Source organism: Mustela nivalis, assembly GCF_964662115.1.
Source record: "Mustela nivalis genome assembly, chromosome: 12".
NCBI lineage: Eukaryota > Metazoa > Chordata > Mammalia > Carnivora > Mustelidae > Mustela > Mustela nivalis.
The window spans coordinates 64,973,265-65,000,064 of record NC_139031.1 but is presented as its reverse complement, the minus strand read 5'-3'; the positions used below and the strand labels follow the sequence as shown (position 1 = coordinate 65,000,064).

The window sequence follows — 26,800 nt, the reverse complement described above, 5'->3', positions numbered from 1 at the left end:
CACTTTCTCCCCAGAGGCAACTACTATTACCAGTTCCTTAAATGTCCTTCCACAGCTAAGGAATGTATATAAACAGATACATTTGTATTTATATAGATGGAAGCTTACCATACATGCTGTTCTATATCTTCCTTTTTAAATTTTAACTATATATCTTAGAAATCATTTCATATAGGGCTGTCTGATTCTTCTGATAATGTTATATTCTATTGTATCTTTATTTAATCAAATCCTATAGCTGTATATTTCTAATTTTTCACAAGTAGCTAAATGCAACCATATGGAGCAAGAATTTAGAATTTATTTAGCAAAAGTAAAAAGAAGCCAAAGAAAGAAAGAAGACCAAATGCATTTTAAATTGTAAAGAATCGTGAATTAAGACTAAGCCTAGGGCTTGTGTGTGTGGCATTAAAATAAATTCTTGAGGGGCTCCTGGGTGGCTCAGTGGGTTGAGCCGCTGCCTTCGGCTCAGGTCATGATCTCAGGGTCCTGGGATCGAATCCCACATCGGGCTCTCTGCTCAGCAGGGAGCCTGCTTCCCTTCCTCTCTCTCTGCCTGCCTCTCTGCCTACTTGTGATCTCTCTCTCTCTCTCTCTCTCTGTGTCAAATAAATAAATAAATAAATAAATCTTTAAAATAAATTCTTGAAAAGCAATTAGAATTCTAGATGCCAGCAATTCTTATTTACAACAACAACAACAAATTTGTTGTATTACTTTAAAAGAATATGAACAATGAAGAGCCTCTCTCTATTCTGGGTACCTAGACATTCTTTTTTTTTTTTTTTTAAGATTTTATTTATTTATTTGACAGACAGAGATCACAAGTAGGCAGAGAGGCAGGCAGAGAGAGAGAGAGAGAGGAAGGGAAGCAGGCTCCCCGCCTAGCAGAGAGCCTGATGTGGGGCTCGATCCCAGGACCCTGGGATCATGACCTGAGCCAAAGGCAGAGGCTTTAACCCACTGAGCCACCCAGGCACCCCCCTAGACATTCTTAATGACCTTGATGAGGCACTTTTCTGGGACCAGTCAGCAAAAGTTTAGAAAGTCACTTTTTTGTTCATAGAAATTCCTGGCTAAGAAACCCTTCTCCTCCATTTGGTTTTTGTCAATGGCTCTTCAGCTGGTGCTATTCAGAGATGCTCGCTGATTTCACAGATATTCCAAATAAAACAATGTCACCAGAATGATACATCTACTTGGAAACTCCAAGGGGGAACAAAATGACATATTTCCTTTATGTAAAATACATTATTAATAGAATTGGCTAAAAGACAGTGTCTTGCGGTGGCTGGAGTTTAAGGTGTGAGCCCTCATGTCAGTTCTGTGACCACTGGGTGCATGAAGTTGCATTGATCAATCCTCTTTTTTTCAGTTTCCCACGTGGAAGACAGGAGAAATAATTGTGTCCGATTCCCTTGCCTACCTCAAAGCCATGTTGAGAGAAATAGAAATGAGAACTGCACGGGGCAGCAGGTTTCCCAGGAAGGCATCGTTTCTGTAATTATGTTGGTATGACTCTGCCTGGGTGAGGTCTCAAAGGGCATGCGGAGGCACAAAGATGTGCGTATGAGAATCAACTGGGGACATTTTTCAGACCGTTCCCTACCTTGCTCTTCCTTCCATCCACTATTAAGAACAACTGTGACTGAAGAAAACTTCGGTGCCATCAGGTATGGGACAACCCAGTATTGGGTTCTAAATTGAGGAGGATACACACAGTGAGGATCCAGGTCAAAGGTTTCCATTTCAGGGAAACCTGGGTTGGAATGTTGGCTCCACCCCCTTATTAACTAAATGATCTTGAATGATCCTATTTCAATTACTGAAGCCTTTGTTTGCTCACCTGTAAAGCCTTACTTACCTGCCTTTAAGGTTGGCATGTGGCTGCCACATAGTTAGTGCTCAAAAAATAGTTCTGCCGCTCATTGGTAACCTCAACCTTTATTGTTCACTCTGAATTACAGATTTAAGGCAATATTTATCACCCTAGGAGTTTACCAATTGCTTTTCTCATAAAGATACAATAGAAGGATTCTTATGAACATACATACATAAGTATAGAATTTGAAGGCTGGAAATGGCTGTAAAACCCTAAAGATTACCCTTACCAACCCTTCGCTTTATGTACAAGGAAGCTGAAGCTCATAAAAGCAAGAGATTTACCCAGGGTTACAGGGCTGATATGGATAAGGGCCAGGACTAGAGGTACACTTTCTGTCTTCCAGTTCATCTCTTTTCACTTCTTGCCATTCACAAACCACACATTTAATAAAAATTAAATATACTTGCTTTAACAAATTAATGATGAGAATGTTATTTCCTTTCTATGACAGAACAAGTAAAATCCTGTGAAATGGCATTCGTGCAGCTAATAAAGAAAGGTGTGGAAAACCACCCCCATCATTGCAGATGTGGTGTCCCCAGACCCAGAGAGAAGTGAGTGATGATGGCATAGGGTGTAGGATCCAGATCCAGATCAAGACCCAGGTGGTGAGGGGAAAGATGTGAATAGGAAGGGGAGGTTCAGGGTCGTTCCTGGGTCGCAAATCTGCTCCCCCCCACCTGGTCCTGAATTTCCAGTTTCTTCGCCTCCCTTAAGGACTCACAAGATTTCCAAAAGCTCCATGTTTTTTCACATGGCCGTTTCTTCCTCACATTCTTGACTCCTGCCATGTGATTAATACAGATGGTATATCTGCAGTGAACTGATCCTACAATTCCCCTGTCCTGGGTGAACACACAGGTGCCCAGACCCACAGAGAATTTAGGAAACAGAGCAGAGGCAGATGAACACCAAGCAACCTTAAATTAGATCTGCGCCTCTAGATACAGGACCAGAGGATCTTCTGGACTCTCCCGATAGTACAAGGCTCCAGCCCTGACTGAAGAGTTGCATCATGGGGTCTGATTCACAGGTCTGAGCGGAGTGGAAAGGGAAAGGCCGCCCAGTCTAGTTCTGGACACCAGCCCGTCTGCCCACGAATGACCACTGTGGAATCTAAGGCAAGCAGACTGCCCCCAAAAATCAGCCTGGAGTCTCTGCCTCCGTGCCTGGCCTGACCCCCAACCACAGCAATCTCCACTCCGGCCCAGGGTCACCTCAGGAAGGCGTCTGTTGCCTCCTACTTGGCCTCCAGTTCTGCGGTCACCAGGATAACCCAATGGCCATAAATTTCCAACTCTGCTAAATGTTGCCCTACTTCTAACTCTAACTGACTGCATCTTGCCCTTTGGGAAAACAGCTTTACTCCTGAGTGCTCTCTGCTAAATGAGTGCCACCTTGTCTCTTTCCTCCACATCATCATTATAATTAATAAGCAACAATATCATCCCTGGTGGTTATGTTCTTATTAGGTGTTAACTGGCCTTAGCATCATTATCTCATTAGGCCTTTCCACCTAAATTACTTTATCAGCTTCCCTCCGAAGGGGGTCTGGTACTGTCTGGCTGAAAGGAATCCCCTGCACAAACACAAGAAAGCAAAGGATAATCACAGGCATTTAGATCTGTTCCAGATATTAGTCGTCTTGAAAAATTAATGTTATTTCTACTATTGGGAATACTTGAATTGCTATAAATCCTCTCATCCAGTGTTTAAAGCAATACCCAGAAGCTTTTAGCTTAATCTCAGTCATTCTAAGAAGAAAAAAAAACTGTTGTGGAAAAATATATTCTAAAATATTTACAACAGTTACAACTTCCTTCCTTGTCGCTGCCCGCATTGCTATTTGAATCCGTTATCTTCAGTTCTCTCCTGGAGTGGCCACATTTCACATTTTTTTGCTTGCTGAGTCCCCACTTCAGTTGTTTTAGGTGCAATCTTTTCTTCAACTTCTCCTAATAAAGCTTATCTTTTATTTTCTTTAATAGCACTCATTTCATAAATCAACCTTTTGTAAAAGATGAACAGGATTGCGCTCATAGAAGAACGGAGAACATAGACTCATACAGTCTAGAAATGCTTTTGTTCTTGAGGATTGATGATGCACATTGCTTCCTTTATTGTCCTCATGATTTCGTGTTAACCGTGAACTCTTTCCATCTTTTCCTCTTTTATTTCTAGGTCGTGTGTGCTCTCCAAAGGTTAAGGAACATGCCATTGAGAGTCCAAACTTGTCCTTTACAGCCATTAGTCACATTTTGTTTCTCATTCCAGTTACTTCCTCCTTTCCTCATATTTCCACATTAATTCCTCATTCTTTCTCACTTTCCTTAGTAATTTCCCAATGTTGAAATGTCTTTTTATCTCTTGGGGCACCTGGGTGGCTCAGATAGTTAAGCACCCACCTCTTGATTTCGGCTCAGGTCATGATCTTGGGGTTGTGGGATGGATCCTGGCATGGAACCCGCATGGAGCAGCCCCTGCCCCCACCTCAGGCTCTGCACTCAGCAAGAGTCTGCTTGGGATTCTCTCCCTCCCTTCCCCTCTGCCCACCTGTCCCGCTCGAGCTCGCTCGCTCTCTCTTTCTCAAATAAATAAGTAAACCTATAAATGTCGTCTTATCTCACATTCCTCATTATCTGCTTATCCTTCAAACTCTGTTGTTCATTTCATTTTCCCACGAACTGTATAGTCTTACTGGGTTTGCAGTATTCATTCCCCTTCCTGCATCAGTCCCTTTCCCCTCGCCTCCCTACTTTCCGAGTCCCAGCTTCTTTTTTTTCCGAGGGAGCAGATCATGATTTGAAATGATGGCGAAGAATCTTAATGTCCCCAGACTCTCTATTTACTTAATTTTTAATAGCGAATTTTCACTTCAAGGGAGTAAGGAATGTTGAATTACAAACATTCAAGTTTGTAATTCTCAAGTCTTCCCACAGAGGCAATCAAATACACTACGTCTCTCTGCCCCCTCCCCTCCTCTCTCTCTCTCTCTTTTTTCCAAACTTAATTGGGGATAATACAAATCTCAAATGAAATATTGCACAGTTTGTTGGTATTTATCTGAGATGCATTGACCATTCTTTTTTCCCCTTTCTACTGATGCCCTGAATGATAGCCAAAAAAACACATTGTCTTTTGAATCTTTGTCACATAACACTTCTCTTGGAGATTAAAAGTAAATTCCTAACTACAAACCCACTGTCATCAAACTTTCTGTTAATGCTCAGCCTCTTTTCTTTTTTTTTTTTTAAGATTTTATTTATTTTATTTGACAGAGAGAGAGATCACAAGTAGGCAGAGAGGCAGGCAGAGACAGAGGGGGAAACAGGCTCCCTGCTGAGCAGAGAGCCCGATGTGGGGCTCAATCCCAGGACACTGAGATCATGACCTGAGCCGAAGGCAGTGGCTTAATCCACTGAGCCACCCAGGCACCCCTGCTCAGCCTCTTTTCTAAGAAGAGTATGATTTTAGTTAAAAAAAAAAAATGTGTTTTGTTTTTGAAACTTCACAGGCTTCAGAGACTTCTCTTTTCCTTGATCTTCCTTTCTTCCTCCTGAAACCTCAGGATAATTAATTTTAACAAGCTCTGGAAACATCCATTCTCCTCTTTATTTTCTCTACCTTAGGGTCCCTCCTTACCTCCTTCTTTTCCAGTGGATATCTTCCTATTCAAATTCTGACAGGAATGAATTCCTGGTTTTCCACAGTCTCATCTTCATATTCTCGTTCACTTTCCCTCGATCACTTTAATTTATCCATACAGTCTGTTCCTGACCATATTTAACCGTTTGTGTGGCTGCTGAAGTTCTCCCAGCCTGTGTCCCTTGCCTAGAGGGCAGCCATCTTGCTCCTGCAGTGCCCTTCACATGCTGGCAAGAGAAGGGGATCCTGATCAACTTTATTAATAACACAAAGGCAATGGAAGTAAAGATATCAATCAAGGGATAGCCTCATTGCATTGCTCTAAAAGGAAGCATTGGGGCAATTTCTCAAACTCCATCTCCCTATTATACTCCTCTAGAGATCTGTGTTCATTCCATCACAGGTATGGGGTGCCTTACACTGGGATAAAGTTAGTAAATTGTAACCATTGAAACCTAGCATGCATTGCCATATGATTATGACTTCACTCTCATTTTAAGTTCGACAAAGGTAAGGAACAAGGTACCCACTTGTGCAGTGGGAAATCCTGCTCATTAAATTACTATGAGTATATTTCTTTGAAAACAAGTGGATTTCTCTGAGTTAATCCTTTCTTAGAGGATCCAAATCATCTACTCTTTTTTTTTTTTTTTTCTAAATATGACCTCTTTCTTCCCTCACTATTCATTCACAGTTCACACACAGTGTCTCTGGAGGGTACAGTATAGTTTAATTTTCTTCATTATTCAATTTGGATCCTGTTAAATGAGACAGGCATTCACTGAAAAGAAGGAACACTTAAGTTTTGGCAAATAAGTTCATTAGTATTCAGAAAGCTTTGCACCCCTCATATTTAATAAACCTTTCTATTACACAGTAAGAAATGCTAAAAAATAGTCAAACAAATTAGCAATGGAGCTCACCAAGACAGTACATTCAACCCTGATTCAGAGATGTCTCAGTTTATCAGTTTTCTGTCAATCATTAAACAACAAAGATGAAACATGCAATTATGTACAAGGAGACAGAACTCCTAATTCTTTCATCCTAGCTGAAGCAGAAGGGTTTTAATTGCTTGGAAAAATAAGATTTTTATTTTCTTCCAAAGGGATAAAGAAAACAAATGGCTTTGAGTTCAGTGCCTGGAGCTATAAGACTTCAGGTTATGCAAATCGGAGTTGGAAAGACCATCCCATCATATGTAGTTTTTGTCCTTCATAAGGACCAGTAACCACATATTTAGAAATCTGAGATGGCCCACAGAATATTTCCTTTTCTACTACAGTTTCTTTAGCACATAAGGAAGAAAAAGAATGTGCCTTTTTCATTAGAATGTTTAGAGTCATGTAAATTTACTGATACTGCTTTTGCTTAATGGGAGTAACGCTCACTGAAATATTTGAATATGCTGTCAATTATTGCAGGGTCAACTTTCCACTTATGTGGGTTACCGAGCCCTTTGTTCCTCTTCAAAGTCCTATCAGCCCTCTGATCTTGAAAGAGAGAAACTATATGTATTTAAAGAGGTCACCAGCTATAATGAATATATGAAGCACAGTATACATGAAAGATGTCTATTTATTGAAAGAAGTTTTTTTAACGTTTAGTACATAGTCACCTGGATTCTCCCCATCTGAGCAGAGATGGTTGCAGACAGTGGCCATCACCGTATGGAGGGCTGTCCCTCTACAGATTTATTCCAAGAAGTAAATGATTGTCTCTTCCTTATGTCTGAACATAGATCTTTTCATGGTAACCCTGGGCCTAAGTGATTACATAGAGGTGGATGTCAAGGCACCTCAGAATTGCCTGAGAAGCATGGGTCATCTGCCTGTAACTGGTTACCCTGGTGGGACTTCCAGTCCCTTAAGACATGGGTGATCCTCACCAAAAGAAAAGCCAGCAGATGAAAGGAAGGAGGGTTTTGTACCCTCTCCTATGAACACTTCTGGAGTGGGGGAAACTGTCAGGGTTAGCTTGTATCTCCAAACCTAGCACACACCTGGTATGTTCCACATGGTATATGCTCAGTGGAAGTGTGATCAAGGAAAAGAGAGGGAGAAAGGCACAGATGGGAGAAAGAGTAGAGGAGGGTAAATCCTCTGTGAGCTCTACAGGGAATGTTTCTAGGACCTACTCAACTCCTAAGCAGACCCATTGGATTCATTTTTCTTTTTTTTAAGATTTTATATACTCATCTGAGAGAGAGAGAGAGAGGGACAGAGAGTTCAAGCAGGGGGAGAGGTGGAGGTGGGAAGCAGGCCCCTGGGAGCAGGGAGCCAGATGTGGGGCTCTATCCCAGGACCCGGAGATCATGACCTGAGCCAAAGGTAGATGAGCCACCCAGCCATCTGAGCCACCCAGGTGCCCCAGATTCATTGTATTCTATAAGGTTGATAAATACTCCTCCAAAAAACAAAAACAAAAACAAAAACTCAGTCAAGTGAGTATTGCAGATTTACTTGACCTATCAACTTAAGAAAAGTTGAGTTAGAAACTGGGCAGTTGTCCAGTAGACTGGGACCTGATGTTAGCATTTTTAGAGCTGGAAGGGGTCTTGGATCACCTAAGAGGCCTCCAAATGGAATTAGATATGACTTGCCCACAGTCACATGGCTCATTAGTATTAAAATAAAGATCTGGGTCTCAGAGTTCCCAGCCTAACATTTTTCATCATGCAATTTCTCCACATCAGACAGAAGCAATAGCTGCTTCCCAAATTCTATCCCTTCATATTTTCTGACCCATATCACTTGATAGCTCTCTCCCCCAGAAGCCCTAACTAAACCTAGCCCCTTCCTCTGGTACCATGGGATTTTATACAGCTTGCTAGAGAAACAGTCTAGGCAGGTTCACAGAGCAATTACAGAATGCAGACTTACAGGTCTTACAAATGGGTGCTCACTAGGCTGGATTAAGGCAATAAGAATTGCTATAACAACTGTAATCCTTGACTCGGGAATATCATTGTGTCCATTTGTTTGCTGTGGCCACTGCTCTTCACATCCAAGAGAAAGCTAGGATGTAAGAAACATGTTTATCTCATTCATTCATTCATTCATTCATTTAGAGAGCCACGTAGGGGCAGAGGGAGAGGAAGAGAGAGAATCCCAAGCAGGCTCCAAGCTCAGTGCAGCCCGATGCGGGGTTCAATTTCACAATCTTGAGATCATGACCTGAGCCAAAATCAAGAGTTGGATGCTAAACCAACTGAGCCACCCAGATGCCCTGGAACCATATCTATCTTACCAGTGTCCAGTAGATACTTAACTACTTGTTGAATTTTTTAATGTGACCCACAGTTCCATATTTCATGATTCTATGAATGTTCCTTGATATCTTCATCTACAAATAATCAATAATATCACCCTTCAGCCAAATATTTTTAAAGATCTCAGCTCTATCTAGTGTCTCCACTGATCAAATTAACTTGACACAGAGGCTGATCACCCAGCCCATACGCAGGGAATTCAGGCTCCATTTGACTTGATCTACTGTGTTGGTTCATCTTTGCCCTCAAATGAATGAAGACATACTAAGGGCTAACATCCTAGAACTGGAAGATAGTCTGATTATGTTTTTATTTTCAAGCCCTAGAATGTCGAGACATGTAGGCTAATAAATAAATTGGTGTTTCCTTAAAACCACTACTTGCCAAATCTTTATTCAAGGACAAGCTGAGCTCTGCGTGGGGAAGAACCAAGCCAGAGGACCAGTGAGGGTGTCTGCCTACCCTCCATGGTCACAAACAATCCAGATGGGGCACCCAAATTATATATCTGAATAGGACAAATAGAAGCCCTGTAGTAAAACAACCCCATGCTCCTCTATATTTGATTATGCCTTACTTTCTACCCCTAAGGAATTTATCAAACCATTCCTTCCAATTCCACACAGAATTCTCCCTAAAATAAGTGCTAGTATTGTTTTCCTCTCTGTATATTTCTGTGGACGTTTTAGCACTCTGTGGTCATTTTGGTGCCCTTATAGGTTAGTCCTCCAAGCAGTGGTCCAACTGGTCTGTCTTTAATCTGACCCTGATGGCAGCCATTACTTGAAATGAAGAAGGCAGTCTAGTTAGAAACCACAGTTGATGTTCCTCCTCTCTCAGGGGATAGGTAGGCTATCCAGAAGGTCCTCTTGATGGTGTCTGGGGCCAGGACTCAGGAAGTTCAGTGACAGGGATAGGAAGCGACGTAGAAAATGTCATGCTCCTCCAAAGAAATGCGTTTCCTTCTGTCTCAGCAACTGTAAAATTATAAATCAAAGATTAAAAAGTTAAGCCACTGCTCAAGTGAAGATCTTGGCAAATACACCACTTAACCAAACCCCGATGACGGATGCATTGGCATCTAGATGAAGTCTGTGGTTTTCCAAACAATGAGGCAGAGACTACAGGGACACACAAAGTATGCCTAAGGAGTCTCTATTTCTTCATTTATTTTGCTTTAACAAAGAAGGTGGGAAAAAATGTAATTGCAGTTAAATACGAGTGAATCTGCTTGCAGAAAGCATGTAGAATGAGTGGGCTTGGGAGGGACATATGAGGGAAAAAGGAAAGAGAGCTCACAGAATCCAAGAACGCTGCTGCTTCTTCACAGCACTTCGCGGAGCTGACCTGAATGGAGTTGTGATTCTGTGACCTAAGAGAGAGATGAATAAATGATATTTGGTGACAAAAGATTTAAGACCCTATGAAAAATTAGAAGTACAGTCACCCAAGCTTTACTCAGTTCCTGGCATCCAAAATGACTGATTCTGAGTCATTAACAAAATAAGACAGAATGATAAGAACCTAACACAAAGACAGTCTAGATGAAGCAGCACTAACTTAGGGCATCTCCACTAAAAGCATCACAGGAGATGTATTAGAGTGCCACTGCCCAGGTACTGAGAAAAACTCACATCAGGAATTGTCTTTGACTAACATTCTCCTTTTTAAAGTTTTTTTTTTTTTTTTTTTTAAATTTGACAGACAGAGATCACAAGTAGGCAGAGAGGTAGGCAGAGAGAGAGAGGCAGGGAAGCAGGCTCCCTGCTGAGCAGAGAGCCCGACAGGGGGCTCAATCCCAGGACCCTGGGATTATGACCTGAGCTGAAGGCAGAGGTTTTAACCCACTGAGCCACCCACGCGCCCCGACTAACATTCTCCTTTGATGTACCACTCTGTCCCCTTCCTCAGGCTCCAGGAACCCAAATGTCCTTAATATGACAGAGACTAGCTTAAACCTAAGGTCTTCAATTGTTAGATCTGAGTATTTCATACCAGAGTATGAATACCTGGTGGCTTTAACATTCCCATGGGCTGTTTGCAATTTAAAAATACTTGCAATCTTAATTACTGGAATATGGGAAGAAGAGAGAAGGGAAGGTGAGCAAGGAAAGAGGAGGGGCTTCCCATACTTCTGGTTTAATCTCAACACGACTGCACACTGACCACCAAAACTCCAAACAGTGGGCTTCAGCAACTTCGCCTCCTTGCCAAACGCGGTGGACAGCTGCTAAGCCCAGAATGAGTAAGCGGTTTTACTCAGAACACATGAAGAGGATTCTTCAGAACTGATGTTTATGCCTATAGAGAAACCTCTTCCAGATACCAATGATCATGTCTGCATTCCAGGTATCTGCCCTCCTCCAAACCCCTCACTTGACAAAGAAGCAAACTAAAAGATGAGTGGCTTACTAGTGTCACTAAGAGACTGACTGAAGGCAGGGATGAGACTGAGCTTAAGTCCCAGTTCGCAGCCCAGCCCAAGTAAAGCTTTGTTAGCACAACACATTGTCTTTGTTCTAGACAGGAGTATTGTGTTCTTCAAACTCTAAAGAAGTATTTGGGAAATACCTGAGTAGTAATTTCCCCTTCCTGGGGAAAAGTCTGGCTCAGTAAGTCCAAGGGAGGCACAGGAATGTTAAGTGGTTCCCCGGGGGAGCCTGCTTTGTTGGGGGCTGGAACCACCCCTCTGCTGTGTTTATCACCCCTCTGAATATTAGCACCATGGAACCTGCTGGAAGGTCCCCCTGAAAGGCTGCTCTTAGGACATGCTTGCAAGCTCAGATATCAAAGGGCTCTTGACAATTAGGGCGCAAGTCAGAATCCTGAAGACAGACACCAGCAAATCCATGGAAACAGAAAGTGTTTTAGTGATTGCCAAGGGCTAGGGGCAAGGCTTGAGGGATGATAGCTAATGGTTATCGGGTTGATGAAAACATTCTGGAATTAGTTGTGATGATTATACAACCTAAAGCAACCTTGATTATGCATTTTAAGAGAGTGAATTTTTTTTTTAAGATTTTATTTATTTATTTGACAGACGGAGATCACAAGCAGGCAGAGAGGCAGGCAGAGAGAGGAGGAAGCAGACTCCCTGCTGAGCAGACAGCCTGATGCGGGGCTCGATCCCAGGACTCTGAGATCATGACCTGAGCCAAAGGCAGCGGCTTAACCCACTGAGCCACCCAGGTGCCCCTAAGAGAGTGAATTTTATGATATGCAAATTCTACTTCAATTCTTGAGCAGCCCATATAGATGTGTGGGTACCACATATCACACGCAGGTGGATCACCAGGCTCCCTGCGTCCTCACCACTACCAGACCACTTCCCTTGGGCAACAGAGGCAAAATGTGGCCAGGGAAGCCAATGACAATAATGGCTACCATTTGCTGCATACTTCTTATGTGGCAGACGCCTGCCATACACAGCACATGTTTATCTCAAATGATACATCATAACCAATGATGTGGATACCATTATCACACTGTTCTTGTTAACATTTTACAGATGACAAAATGGAGCTATAGTGAGGTTAAACAACTTGACCAGGCCCATAGCCAGTAAGTGACAAAAGTAATAGCTAGAAAGACATGGCCAAGTAGGCACCAAAAGAATCTACCCCAAATCAAATTATCAGTCCTTCATGATTCTGGTAGTCCCATTATTAGATTTTGGGAAAACAGAATAATAATAATAATGACATAATAAAAACATAGCTAAGACTTATTCTTTCCATGTTCTAATTTTTCTGCTAAACTCTCTACATAGATTATCTCACATAATCTTCACAAAAACTCTGTGAGGTACATATGACCGTGGTGGAAGGTTAGGCAGAGAATGCTTATGTAACATGTCCAAAGCCACACAGCTAACAAGCAATGGAACGAGGATTTGAACACAGGCCCTACAGCTAAGCCAGTTTGATAGAGAGCCAAATTCAGATTGTCTGCTGGGACCAGGAGGACGAAAGAGTAAAGTAGGCCCCATGTGTTTCTTGAAATACAAAATAGCATCTGCCCATCTCTTACTTATCTGTAGAGATGTGGTACAATTCTCTCGTAATACTATAAGGCAAACAAAACACAAGAGCAATGATAAATGACACTTTGCCTCAATGTTGACACAAAACAGAGTGACAGAAACTCGCAAATTAGAGAAAAGCCTTTTTTCATCTAAAAGGGCAGCCACCATTCAACTCCAACCCTCTGCTGCCAAGTGGGAATATGATGCAGTATTGCCATAGTTTCTGAAAGAAACCAGAAAGAAAGATTTTTACATGAAATCTTTTGGTGTAAAAAGAAAAAAAAAAAAAGGCAAAATGGGGCACCTGGGTGACTTAGTCAGTTGGGTGTCTGACTCTTGTTTTCAGTTCAGGGTCGTGGTCTCAGGATCAGGTCCCATGTTTAACTGCGCTCAGAGGCTGCTTGGAATTGTCTGCTTCTCCCTCTCCCGTTGCCCCTCCCCCCACCGCCATGCATTCTCTCTCTCTCTCTCTCTTTCAAATAAATGAATAAATAAATTCTTTGAGAGAAAAAAGGAGAATTTTTTTTAAAGGTAGCTATTATTAGTCCCACTCGATTATTTTTTTTTAAAAATCGGAAAGAATTCTGAATCTGAATTTGGTCTGTCACAGTTCATGCTCAACCTATGTATATAGTAAATTGCTTCCTCAAGTTGTTCCATGTGACTGGAATTTAGGATTTGGGGCAAAAAGTGACTGGCAGAATGTGGAATGGTGAGGAGGGACCAAGGTATGAAGATTCTTGATGCACACCTAAGGAAAGTAAATCTCATTCTGCAGGCCAGGGAAAGCCAGGAGCTTTGTTGTTTTGTTCTGTTTTGTTTAAGAAAAGAAAGACATCGGATCAGAAAGACATCCTGAGAATGATGTTAAGGGCAGAATAGCTGGGAGAGTGAGCTGAGGCGGTGAGACAAAATGGCAGGTAGCTGTCAACTTCAAGGTAGTCGCATTAGAAGTGAGAGAATAGACCTAAGTCAATTAATAGCATAGACTGTCCTTAGAAAGTGATAGATCTGCTTATATGAAAAGAGCATATATATACTCAATTATGTAGCAATGACATCACTTGATAAAGAAAAGGCCAACATCATGAAGGGGGAGACATTAACAAATGAGGAAGAAATCTATGAAAAGAACAAGAGAGGAGTTTGGGGATACAACTTGTTTGAGGCTGGGTTTGGCATGTAAAAAGGAAAAGAAAATGTCCTTGGCTAGGGAGGACACACCTTGAAAGCTGCCTAAGAAAACAAAAAAGTGAATGAGAAAAATAAAACACATATAAGGAGGTCAGGTATTAAGAAATTAAGAAGAGGGACACCTGGGTGGCTCAGTGGGTTAAAGCCTCTGCCTTTGGCTCAGATCATGATCCCAGGGTCCTGGGATGGAGCCCCACATCGGGCTCTCTGCTCAGCGGGGAGCCTTCTTCCTCCTCTCTCTCTCTCTCTCTCTCTCTCTCTCTTCCTGCCTCTCTGCCTACTTGTGATCTCTGTCTGTCAAATAAATAAATAAATAAATAATATTTTAAAAGAAAGAAAGAAATTAAGAAGAAATATAAAAACCAGGAAGGGGAAAAATCAGGCAAGGAAGAGCAGTGCGCTTCCCTAAAGTCCAGATTTAATGCAGATGAGAGAAACTGAAAAGAGCATTTTAAAAAGACGTTGTAATGAAGGCACCAAAGAGATTGCTTTAACAGAGACAGAACTTAAGAATAGAGACCACAATGGAGGTATTTATAAGGAGAAGAAGAAAAAGAGGTCCAAAATATGGGAAAGGATTTTAGCTACTGGAGACCAGTGGGAAAAGATGAGTTTTAGAGATGTCAGAAGGGAAAATATGACAGGATTTTGGAATATCCTCCAAGTGAAAATAAGGTCTATTCTGTGAAAAAAATACAAAGTTTTCTCTCCACAAGTGCTTAAGAAGCAGCCCCGAGGACAGCCAAAGATAATACCAAAGCTGCATTCCGAGGGTATGAGGAGGAAAATGCAGTTACCATAAAGTTCCAGAAGGGAAGGGAGCAAAGATTTTCATCTTTACCAAGCTTGGTTTTCATTGGTTGTAACAACACACAGACCAGAATGAAGTGTTCCACAGAAGCAACTTCAGAGGTAACCTTGTGATGGCCCAGAACACTCTGGGAGAACTACAATATTCACAAAGGCAGAAGGAAAGGGAGTGCCTTTCTCCATACACATGGTCCAGGAACAAAAAGGACCAAAAACAGCAACAAAAGATCCTATTTAAAAGGACAAAGTTGGGAGAGCCTGGCTGGGTCAGTCAGTGGCGCTTGCAATGCTTGATCTTGGGGATTGTGAGTTCAAGCCCCACATTGGGCGTAGAGAGTTCTTAAAAATAAAATCTTGAAAAAATTAAAAAAATAAAAGCACCCAGTTGGACATTAAGGAGAAGAAATACAAGTGAAGAGGAAGGAGGACTATTACAGGACAAGAAGTGTGTGTCATGGAATATCTGGCAACTTAGTTACAGTATCCCACTTAAGTTCCTCAACAGATAGGCAAAATTATTCCATTTTGCAGAAGAAAGTGTGGGACTTATGTAAAATAATTACTTAGTAAATAGTCACAAAGATAGTTAAATTTTAGAGCCAAGTCTTACTGGATTCTCAAGCTTAAGCATTTTCCATAATACCTAAGTCACTATGGACCATCTTCCACCTGGATTTCTGCAGAAGTCTTCCTAACTAGCACGTCTCTCACCTCCACCATCCTCCAGCTGCTACGTAGCCCAAGAAGTAGATCCAAAATGCAAATTTCATTGTGGCACTGCCCGTTTCAATCCCTTCAATAAATTCCCTTTAGTCTTCAGTGGCATCCAGACCACAAGGCTATTCAGGGTCTGGACCCACTCACCTCCCCAGCTTCATCTCAAGCTCCTCTCTTTGTAGGTGACAATTCAATGACTGAATATATAGTTAAGTCCTTGGAATGCGCCATGATCATTTTCATCTCCAGGGCTTGACACACTATCCATATGGGCTTGAGCACTCATCTCCCTGACCATCGAACCCCTACCCTTGGCAGTCACCAAGAATGACTCCTGGGCAACAGTAGGACTCCTTTCTCACAAAAATTAACATGCCTTATTGGAAATCTCTTTTATCTGTTCTGAGATCCCCATATCCCTTCTACCACGAGCTATATGAGGAAAGATCCTATTTCTGTTTTCTTCACTCTTGAATCCACAACACCGAGCATCTGCACTGACACATCGCAGGGGTTAAACACATATGTTTTGAAATGGACAAATAAATTCGATGGAGTGAGAGCCATTACTGGTTACTGAGTAGAAACCAAACACCTAGCTGACCCCAAAGCCTCTACTCTTGGCATCTGCAACTTACTGTCCATTGCTGAAGATTCTTTTCCAGATTCCAAAATTCAATTCCAATTCCAAAATTCCAAAAAGTTCAACAACGTTTTATAGAACATAGGCTCTGTGTCCTTCCTGAACTCAGAGCTATAAATAATTCCAAGGACGAGACTTGCTTCTTGCCCTAAACAAGCTTACAGTCTAGTGGAAGAGCTTTCATTTTGTCAACACTTGCAACTCACATTCTCTTTAATCTCTCTCAGAACAGAGCTGACAAGGGCTCCTTGACAGTCTCTTAGCATTTGGTTATGGCCAGTTGACTCCTACAGGACAAGGGGCGTGAGAGCTGAAGCCAAATCTTACTCATCATTATCATCCTGATGGTTAGCATAGTGCCTGGTATATAACGACAGGTTTAAAACAGTCACTAAATGGGTGAAAGCAGAAACAAATTAATGAAGAAACAAACAAACAAGTCAAGTCTTGGAATCTAGCTTTGGAATTCGGGTCAAAGTCTCAGCAGGAATTCTCCTCCATCACTAAACAGATAAATGACTTGGTGACAAGTCCCCATAGGAAGGAGCAAGCCACATGTATTGGCCAGACTGCAGCCAGCAGAGCAGGGGAGCAGGCAAAGAGAGGAGCAGGCTATGACTTTCAGTGGTTTTCCATTTTTCCGTCCCTGGACTCTGTTCCATCACTTCTCTTCTCTGTCCTCAGGTTTAGAGGGGAGATACCCTGGGAGAGTTAGGCCCATGAAAGGGTATTGAGATGGCTGCGCCTGGCTCTCTACAGCCCCAAACTTGCTCCCTGAAACAGCCCGGAGAGGTAGGTCAAAAGATAATAGGAAAATAGATCAATATAATATTCACCACATATTTTCGCTCCCTAGGAAGAAAATCCTTCAGTGACATTACTTAAAATGTGCATTAGTAATTACCAACATGAATAAATATCTAACTGAAACAAAGATATTTGCTAGTTTCTATGCCTTTCAAAATTAGAACCAAAAGTTGAGCCAGAAACAGCTATCAAATAGCATCCTTTTCACACACACACACACACACACACATTCCTGAAATTTCCCCTGCTGCCAACTTGTTAGTTATTTGAATAAACATTATTTCTGCCACATGCGTTAGCACCAAATAGTGCCTTGTAGTCAGTTAAAAAACCTTTATCAAAGTTAGACTATGGTACTATTTTGACACCAGACAGTCCTTTGCTTTTGTGTGGAATCACAGTGTTGCCTGAACAGTGTACGAGTACGCTTTTGTGCAGACAATCAGCAGGTCATTAGCGTACCGTACAAATCACCTTGGACTCAGGATGGAACCCTGGGGACCTGACGCTGCAATAGACTGCGGAGAAGACATGGTGTTGCTGACAGTTACCTCTGATGGCGGTTAAAAAGGTATGATTGCAACCACATGACAGCTTAATACAACAGATCCCTGAGCTGTTCGCATGGCATTCTGATTAATGGTATCAGTAATCATTATGAATTTTTAAGTTTCGGTGGAGCACTCCATTACATCCTACTATTAGAACACAAGACTAACAGGCCCTTTATGAAATTACCATGTTTTATCATTATTTTACTGCCACTGGTTTTACATTTTGGTGAACATGATCTGACCCATAACATACTTGAAAGGCTCAAGAAGAAATTTTTTCCTAAGAAAGTGAAAGTGACATGAACTGAAACTTGTTATGGGAACCAGGATTTGCCACTTTTACACACACATGTGCACGCATGTGCACATACACACACACACACACACACACGGAGAAGTTCTATTTCCCTAGGATCCACATCTGGCAATGATGTGGGCATAGTGAAAAGATTTCAGATTCTCTCCAGAAAGCCCTTAGGCTACAAGAAAAATCATCCTACATCTAATAAAGCCATCTGAGATCTATCTGCCATATGGGACAGCCCTGTTCTGCTTTATTCCAACAAATTGGTCCTTGGATTCCTCTCGCAGCTGTTGCTGCTGTTGTTGAAGATGTACGAGTCCTGGCAATGCGCAGGCTGCTGTACACAACAGTCAGGGTCCCACGTCTCTGGGCTGTGTAAGCATTAAGTGGTATCACCTGTGACAAGTACTGAGCCCCGGCATAGCTAAAAGCCTGACCAGAAGTGCTCAGTAAATGGGGACCAAAAGAATCGTCTTAATTAGAATATTCTGGGAGTTTAGTTTCAAGAGAAAAGTGGGAGTGGATTTCTAAATCAGATCGCCACCAAGACAATAAGGATGCTAAAATAAGCAAATAACTTTTCCTTAGAACTTCCCCTTCAGGGATGTCTGGGTGGCTCAGTCAGTTAAGCATCTGCATGACTCAGGTCATGATTCAGGGTCCTGGGATTGAGCTCCACATGGGCTCCCTGCTCAGTGGGAAGCCTGCTTCTCCCTCTCCCTCTGCCTGCCGCTCCCCCTGCTTGTTCTCTCTCCCTCTCTCCGTCAAATAAATAAATAAATAAAATCTTTCATATATATATATGTATATATATATAGAATCAATCCTGTGAAAAGAAAACATTTACTCTTCTATTTTAAAGATTTTATTTATTTGACAGGGAGAGAGAGATCACAAGTAGGCCAAGAGGCAGACAAAGAGAGAGGGGGAAGAAGGCTCCCCGCTGAGCAGAGCGCCCGATGTGGAGCTTGATTCCAAGACCCTGATATGACCTCAGCTGAAGGCAGAGGTTGAACCCACTGATCCACCCTGGTGTCCCACATTTATTCTTCTTAATAATTTTTTTAGCTCAATAATATATTGAGGTATAATTTACAAAATAAAATTGTAAGACAGTTAAAGTGTACACCACGGTGATTTGCTATACATGTACATGATGAAAGGATCCCCGTCTACTTAACTAACACATCCATCACCTCACATATTCATCTTTTTTTTTTTTTTTTTTGCTCAGAATTTAGGTTTAATTATACAACACAGTGTTATCAACTGTAGTCGCCATGTTATACATTAAATCCTCAGAACCTACTAGTCTTATTGCTGGACGTTTATACCCTTTTATTACCTTTCTGTATTTCCCCCATACTCATTATGATTAAGGTTGGCTTTTTCATATTTCCTACCTTATATATAAAATACACATAGCTCTCACCACACACACACACACACCAATATCAGGAGATAATTTTAATCCCTTGAGTCCATCTGGATAGGTCATCTGCAGCCATATGGCCAGACTTCCTCAACATGCTGAGTGGTTTAATATCAACACCAGTCTTGTGTGGGGAGGTCCCCTCTTGGATTTTTCTTTCCAATTTTATCAAATTTCAGCAAATTCCTTTCTCTAGTTTAAATAACTGCCAGCTCCATATTAACTCAGGACCATTTCCTGTTAACTTGGGATCGAGGGACTCACCGCCCCCTTCCTTCTCCTCTCTATATTCCTTACTTTACTGCCTGATTTCCCTCTGTTTTTTCTGATCGTCTTCTGAAAAAATCCCTTGTCCTATGTTCTAAAAAAGAAGAATAGCATAGAGAATGGAAGACAGGACTAGAAGCGTGAACAGAGATTAAAAAAAAAAACACAAGAATTTTGAGGTTCCCTCAGCTTTTTAACCTCAGGTTCTGTTTCTGTAGATAGCTAGAAATGAAAAGAGTCAAAAGGGCAAAAATACTAGGAAGAGAGAGAACATCAGAGAGATGCTAGAAGAGAGGCTGCTGAAGGGAGGACTGACTCATCTCAACTTCTCCCTTCTTCTAATCTCTTCACAAGTCCCCTGCGGGGACCTTCACAAGCCTGGTGGGATGGAACCCTTGGGAAACTCCGAAGAGGTAGAAGGGAAAAATGGCATAAAGTAAAATTCCATGTAAAAACCAAAACCCAAAAACAAAACCAAAAAAGAAAAAAAAAAATTCCCCAGGGCCTCTAGACTCATTGCTCAAGTATTTTCCACTGCACCCCACCCACTCTCCCAGGCCAACACACACCACCCGCCACCCCACACCTGAACTTCTGGGTGAGCCAGAAGAGCACTGGAAGTTTGGGGGCAGGGCTGAAACCCAGCACAGCCCCAGGCAGTGGGCTCAGCTACTGCCTCTACAGTGCTGGGAATGTACTGTCCCCAAAACACCCACCCTCTGAAAGACAGGTAAAGAGAAGCAGCCAGGAATTTCAGAAGCCTGGGATTGGCAACAGGGATCACCCACCCTTCTGCTGGGCTCTAGTCTTGGCTATGAAAGAGGGTGCAAGCATATCCTGACCCTGTGTCCTAACTTCCAGTTAAACCAGAAGCTGGACATTCAGGGGAAGAGATAGGAATGTGGCCGGCCAGGTGTGGGGACATTACTGCCACAGTTTCCATCAGGGCCCACAAGCAGAATCCAGGCCACATGGGTGTGTTTGTTGAACAGCAACATTCTGAGAGTCTATTTAAAAAGAAAATCTTCTATTCCAGACTTCGAATAATAATGGCTGTCATTTGTTGAGCGCTTACTATGTACGGGCTAACTCTCTGTGTAATAGATCATTTAATTCTAATCATCTTATGCAGTAGATACTATAATTATCTTCCTTTTCCATACTAGGAAATGAGAATTTAGAAGAGTAGAGCAACTTGATTCAAGCTACTGAAGAGACAGATCCAGGATTCCATCTGAGGTCGCTTGGACTCCAAAGCCCACATTTAAAAAAACATCCCATCATTTTCTTTTCCTTGTTTTTCCTTTTTGTTGTTGTTGTTGAACTATAGTTGACACATAATGTTACATTACTTTCAGGTGTACAAAACATAGTTAGTCCACAATTCTAGGCGCTATACTATGCCTACCACCAGTGTAATTACCATTTGTCACCATACAACCCTAATATTCCCTATGCCTTTTATCCCCCTGACTTACTCCGGAACTGGAAGTCTATACCTCCCACTCCCCTTCACCCATTTTGTCCTATCCAGTTTGTTCTCTGTTATTTATGGGTCTGTTTCTGCTGCTGTTTGTTCGTTTATTCATTTGCAAAACCCACATTTTTAACCATCAGGCATAGAAAACCAAAATTCTACACCTTTAAGAGCATTCTTCTTAGATGAGACTTTTAAGTCATTTTGACCTTGTTTTGTTAGAGGAACGGATTTCAGTAGCCAGACAGCACATAGTTTTCCTCTATCTGACAATGTGCCTGAGGACAGTAGTAGATTCTAGAAATCAGATAAATGAGCATTAGAGATAATTCACTCACAAAACAGAAGAAAATGTGGGTGGAAATGTGAATTCTGGGCTCAGTCTGGCTCAGAGTTGATTTGTCTCAAAGTTAAAGTATTTCCGTTGTCTTTTGGCAACGGCTAATACAGAAAGACACATCTGCCATGAGCTTTAGTCACAACTCTATATTAACAGGCAACATTGCTAATACCTGATGGATTCAGGAACCTTAGAGCAAGCACTTTACTCACAATTTCTTAACCTTCCAAGCCACATTTTTCAGAGAGATACTGACTGACCAATACAAGGAGAAGCTTAATAAAGTGCTGGGAATGTTCTAGAAACTTCCTAAAGGAAGAGTAGATGTAATAAAGGAAGAAAAAATGTCAACACTGCCTTTATATCCAGTGACCCCTCACTCTTAAAGAGCACCCTTTTGATTTTACAGTAGTTTCAGCAACAAATGTAATTGATAATTTAACATAATTATAAAATAAATATGTTGAGATAGTATTTCCCCTTCCCTTAAGAATTCTCATGATGATGATTCTGGGAGCCCTACGACTATTTATAAAAGATTCTAGTCAGTCCAAACTGCTATTATTACTTCTCCTCCCAGTACCTGTGAACTCCCAGGAGGCTCCTATTTGTATATTTGTGGTTATCAAGGGAGATCCCACTTCTGGTAAGGAAAGAATGACAGCAATAAGATTCCCCACTCCCTCAAGGCTTTCCAACTCAATTGTTTGAGATTGCCCTTTCATAGTGAACTAGGAGCTAACAGCAGGTATTCTTTTCCTCACCACCACCCCCCTTTAAAAGATTTATTCATTTGAGAGAGAATTACGGAGAGTGCACAAGCATGGGGAGAGGCAGAGGGAGAGGAAGAAGCAGACTCCCCACTGAGCTGGGAGCCTGACATTGGGTCAATCCCAGGACCTCGGAGATCATAACCTGAGCCAAAGGCAGACACTTTAACCATCTGGACCACCCAGGTGTCCCTCCTCACCCCCTTATATCCCACCAGCTCTTCCAAGAAAGAAGGATGTCCTTCTAAGAAAATGGTCACACAAAATGCAGAATTGGCCTACCTCAATCCCCATCAAAAACACAGAGGTCTGAGATCATAGAAAACAGCTCCAGGCCTACATGGTAAGCCAACTTCCTATGCGATATAATTTAGAGCAAATCAAAATATCCCAAGATATATACCCCAAACTACTTTCATTCAGTCATTCAGTCAACCATTATTTATTGAGCATCTGCTGTGTGGGGGTTTCTAGAAGATGGAAATACAAGAGTCATAGGGTTGCCAGATTTAGCAAATTAAAATCTTGTATGTGATCTGGCAACTCTAAACAGTCAGCAAGAGACCATGCCTGCCCAGAAGGACCTTACAACCTAGTGCTGTATGCATTCCCTAAGAATTTTTCAATCTATGAACACCTTCGCAAAAATGTATTTAGCCAATTAGCTGCGAAGTGCACAACCTGAGGGAATAATACACAGAAATAAGTTCTGAAGGGAAGAGTAAGGTCTGAGGCAAGGCAAACATGAGTAGAACGTCACAGAGGAAGTAACAATGACTGATCCAGGACAATGCTATAGCTCTGGGCCCCCAGCTGGGTGGTGGGGGCAGGAGAGGTTGTCAAGGAAAGGGATCCATATGAAGAAATGATTGCTGAGAACTCAGCTTGCTTCACCTGCATTCCAAATTAGTGACAAGTTAGCCAAAAATGTTGTCAAAGTTGGTAAACATCTCAATTAGACCTGAACAGAGCATCTAGTGGAATCCCATGCCAACTTATGGTTTGGGGTGGAAACCATACAAAATGTGGTGGTTTTATAGGGTTTGAACCTGAAAGCAAGCAAAATGTGGTGGTTTGAGCTATGTTTTTCTTGGAATATTTTAGGTACTTAGGCATAAAAATTCACAGTCAGGCTTGGGAGGTCCGATCTAAAACAATAAAAAGTTTTCACACTATCCTTTCAGCAACCACAAGGAATAGGCTTCCAAGAGAAGTTGTAGACTCATGTTTGAATATCGTTTAAATATGGTTGATAGGTAGATCAGTTAGGCTGTATTTATGTGGCAAAAACTGATTTTGATATTTGGAGAGAGGGAAAAAGGGCTGTCTTTTTCTGGACCAATATTATCTACATAGGAAAAAGAAAGCAAGGGATTTTTATGTGTGTTAAAACTAGTAAAAGATTAGTTCCACTGCCAGAAATTTCTTGCTGTGAGCAATTCTATAGCTGGGGTCTGGAGTGAGAGTAAGAGAAGTAAAAGAATTCATTTTGTTTTACATGTCCGATATTAATGCCACTTCAAAGCCTTCATGGAAAGATGTGGGGCGTACATGAATAGGAAGAGCCACAAAAGTAGTGGCAGAAATGGAAAAACCCATTTGCACAGCAAACTTTACCACTTCCCTTACTAGATATTTACCGTTTCCTAATCTTTGGATCCCATACTCACTCCATATTGTCTTATGCCAGTTGCAAAATACAAATTCCTATCTCTCCATTCCTTCCCTTTCCTTGACCTCCTTTGTCTTAGTGGAGCAATGAAATGCTTCTCGGGAGCATGTAAGTGCTGGGTTAGAGCTGTACTGAGCTTTGAATAATGTCGATCCTGTGATAGCACGGAAGTGCTCTGCCTAGGTACAAGAAAAGGGACTGCGTGACCTTTCCCAAGATCGTCCTGCAGCTTCTGTGAGGCCCGTTCTCTGGACTTGCAAGCAAATCGAAATATTCACTTCATTCTTTAGGTCAAAGAACATAGTATTTCTCCATCATCAATGGAAATTCTATTGTTCCCACAATGAAGTGGAATTTTTTTTTAATTTTGTATAGCTCTGTTTAATTTTCAAGGGGACTAGAGAAAAGATTATAAAATCAGTTATGGTTTACAGGAGCAGAGCAGTAGGAATCATTGTTATTATCCCTTAACTCATATATTTATTAAGTTGTTCCAGGAAAATATAGTTGATTTGGACCTTGTACCTTTGAAACATTTGATAATTCCAAAATGGAGAACTGGTTTAACTTTTCCTTTAGTGAAGTGAGAGTTTACAAATCTAATTAAGTGAGCTTTGCAGGGGGTGATTAATCTTAAGAAAACAAACTGCTTTCAAACACTCCAGTAATGACTGTTTCTGACAATTAATGAAACGATTGCAGAGCATCCTGGTCTACTCATTAAAGGAGACCCTGTTATGAGGTCTTGGCCACAGAGTATTGGTCCCTGGTTTATGTAAATATTTTCTATATGGCAGGTTACATACAATATTCTATAATTCTGACATATCTTGGTTTATATTGTTCTTCCCTCAAATTAGCCAGCCCTATGAAGGTTTCCCTGTATTTCTGTTCCAGAGTTGTATGAATCCAAGAAGCCAGTGAAACAAGCCTAACTGGTCTTGAAGATACTTGGGATCCATGCAATCTCTGTTAATGACTTTTTCATATACATATGTCCTTTAAACCAGGGGCACAATTGGATTAGTTGGCAATCCACCTGGCCAGCACACTGGAATAGTTGAAACCTAACTAATTTTTAAAAAGATTTTATTTATTTATTTGACAGACAGCTAGAACAAGGAGGCAGAGAGGTAGGCAGAGGGAGAGGGAGAAGCAGGCTCCCCACTGAGGAAGGAGCCCGATGCAGGGGATCCACGATCCCAGGACTCTGGGATTGTGACCCGAGCTGAAAGCAGCTATCTAACCTACTGAGCCACCCAGGCGTCCTTGAAACCTACCTATTAACATTCGTGTAGATAATCTAAATCACTATCCAAGGAATATGCATAAGCCATATGTTGAATAGTATGGCCAAATATCTACAGATTTGACAGGTAACCCTGTCATGTCAAATCATGAACCTTGTTCATGAATTCTTCAATTAAATTGGGAAACTCACTGAAGATATTTTGTCCTGAAAATACCAACAATTCCTTACAGAGCCCACAATCAAAACTCTTCATAGCATTGCTTATGGGGCGGATAGGTACCTTTGAGTACTCTCTTTGAGGCATAGTAAGTAGAGAAAACTAAATGTAGAAGAATCCATGTAATTACAACTTATTTATAAGTGTAAATAAAACAGACACACCAAATATTTATCTATCTAGCATATATATATTGAGTATTTGTAAGTTCCAAGAAATAAAAATAAATATTACATGTCACTTAGGACAGTTTATTGTTTAAGTAGGGAGACAGATAACAATGACAAGAAAAAAAAAAAACCTACAAAATACCATAAAAGCAATAAACAGTGGGTTCTGTGGAATCATAAGGACAGATACCTAATTTCAAGCATCAGAGAAGACTTCTCAAGGTGGTATTACTTGAGCAGAGCTGGAGAGGTAAGAAGTTAGCCAGGCTGGCTATGAGCCAGGGAGTGCTTTCTAGAATAAGAGGACACATATGCAGAAGAAGAAACTAAAAGGCCTTGTTAGGCATTCTATTAATGTTATAGGCAAGCATTGGCTAGCATTTTTTCAACACTATTCTTCACAAAACTCCTTACTATAAACCTTTTACAGGCATTTATCTCATTCAAGTCACCATTACCAAATAGGTCATTTCAGATCGTCATTCCAGTTGTCCAAAAAGACAACTGAGACACAGAAAAGAAGAATAATTTGTTCAAGATTCTGCAGCAGTCTGACTCGAGAACCGAAGGTCTTCCCCACTAAGCTCTAAGCCTCCCCAGGTATGCCAAACTGTGGAGCTTATCTTTGTTCTACAGGCAGTGCAGAGCCTCTAAAAACTTGAGAGGTGAGTCCCCTTAAAGAAAGGCTAACTTTTTTTTTTTTTTTAATCCTTTGGACCAAGACCTTGATTATTTTCTGGTTAAATTTGATTTCCAACTTGAGAAAAAGAGCAGTGACTTAAGAAGCCCCTTTGAGCATGTGAATCATAACCCCTAGAATCAGGACAAGCAGAGATAGGAACTTCTGTCACTCTGATAAGCCATAAAGAAACCAATGTGGATTGTCACACCATGCATATATGGTAGAATCCTTCATTTATACTTACTCTCATGGAGACAGAGTCATATTGTGAAATCTGAATACTTTAAATTCAGAATACTTTTTTGGTATTCTTTGCTTTATAATTGATGGTTTTGAAAGGGCAAGATTTGCTTAGAACCATGGTTAAGATAGTAGAATGGAACTATAGTGATCTAAAATGATCTAATTTTCTAGAAAATTACTACTTTCTACAGGCTGCATAAACTTTAATTAAAAAGACAAGGACGCCTATTCTCTCTCCTTATACACATGCGACATACCAGGCTCTTGGGATCCTGGCAAAAGGAAAAGAGCAGATTGAAGAGATTAGAATTTTTAGCAAAACTCTAAAGCTAATTACGATGTGATGCTTATTTCCATCGTCAAGGACCAACAAGTATCCAACATTTGTTGCTTTTCTTTTTTTCTTTTTAAAGATTTTATTTAT

At 41.2% G+C, this 26,800-nt stretch overlaps 1 long non-coding RNA gene across 2 annotated transcripts in view; it reads right to left on the bottom strand.

The window, feature by feature from the left end:
- Positions 1-989: 989 nt before the first annotated feature.
- Positions 990-26,800, bottom strand: part of LOC309845516 — a 50,766-nt gene continuing 24,955 nt past the window's right edge. For both annotated transcript variants that reach the window (XR_014301319.1, XR_014301320.1), the window contains exons 2-4: positions 10,101-10,173; positions 5,332-9,778; positions 990-5,116 (exon numbers count right to left, since the gene is read on the bottom strand). This is a non-coding gene — a long non-coding RNA (uncharacterized lncRNA). The remainder of the gene's footprint in view (positions 5,117-5,331; positions 9,779-10,100; positions 10,174-26,800) is intronic.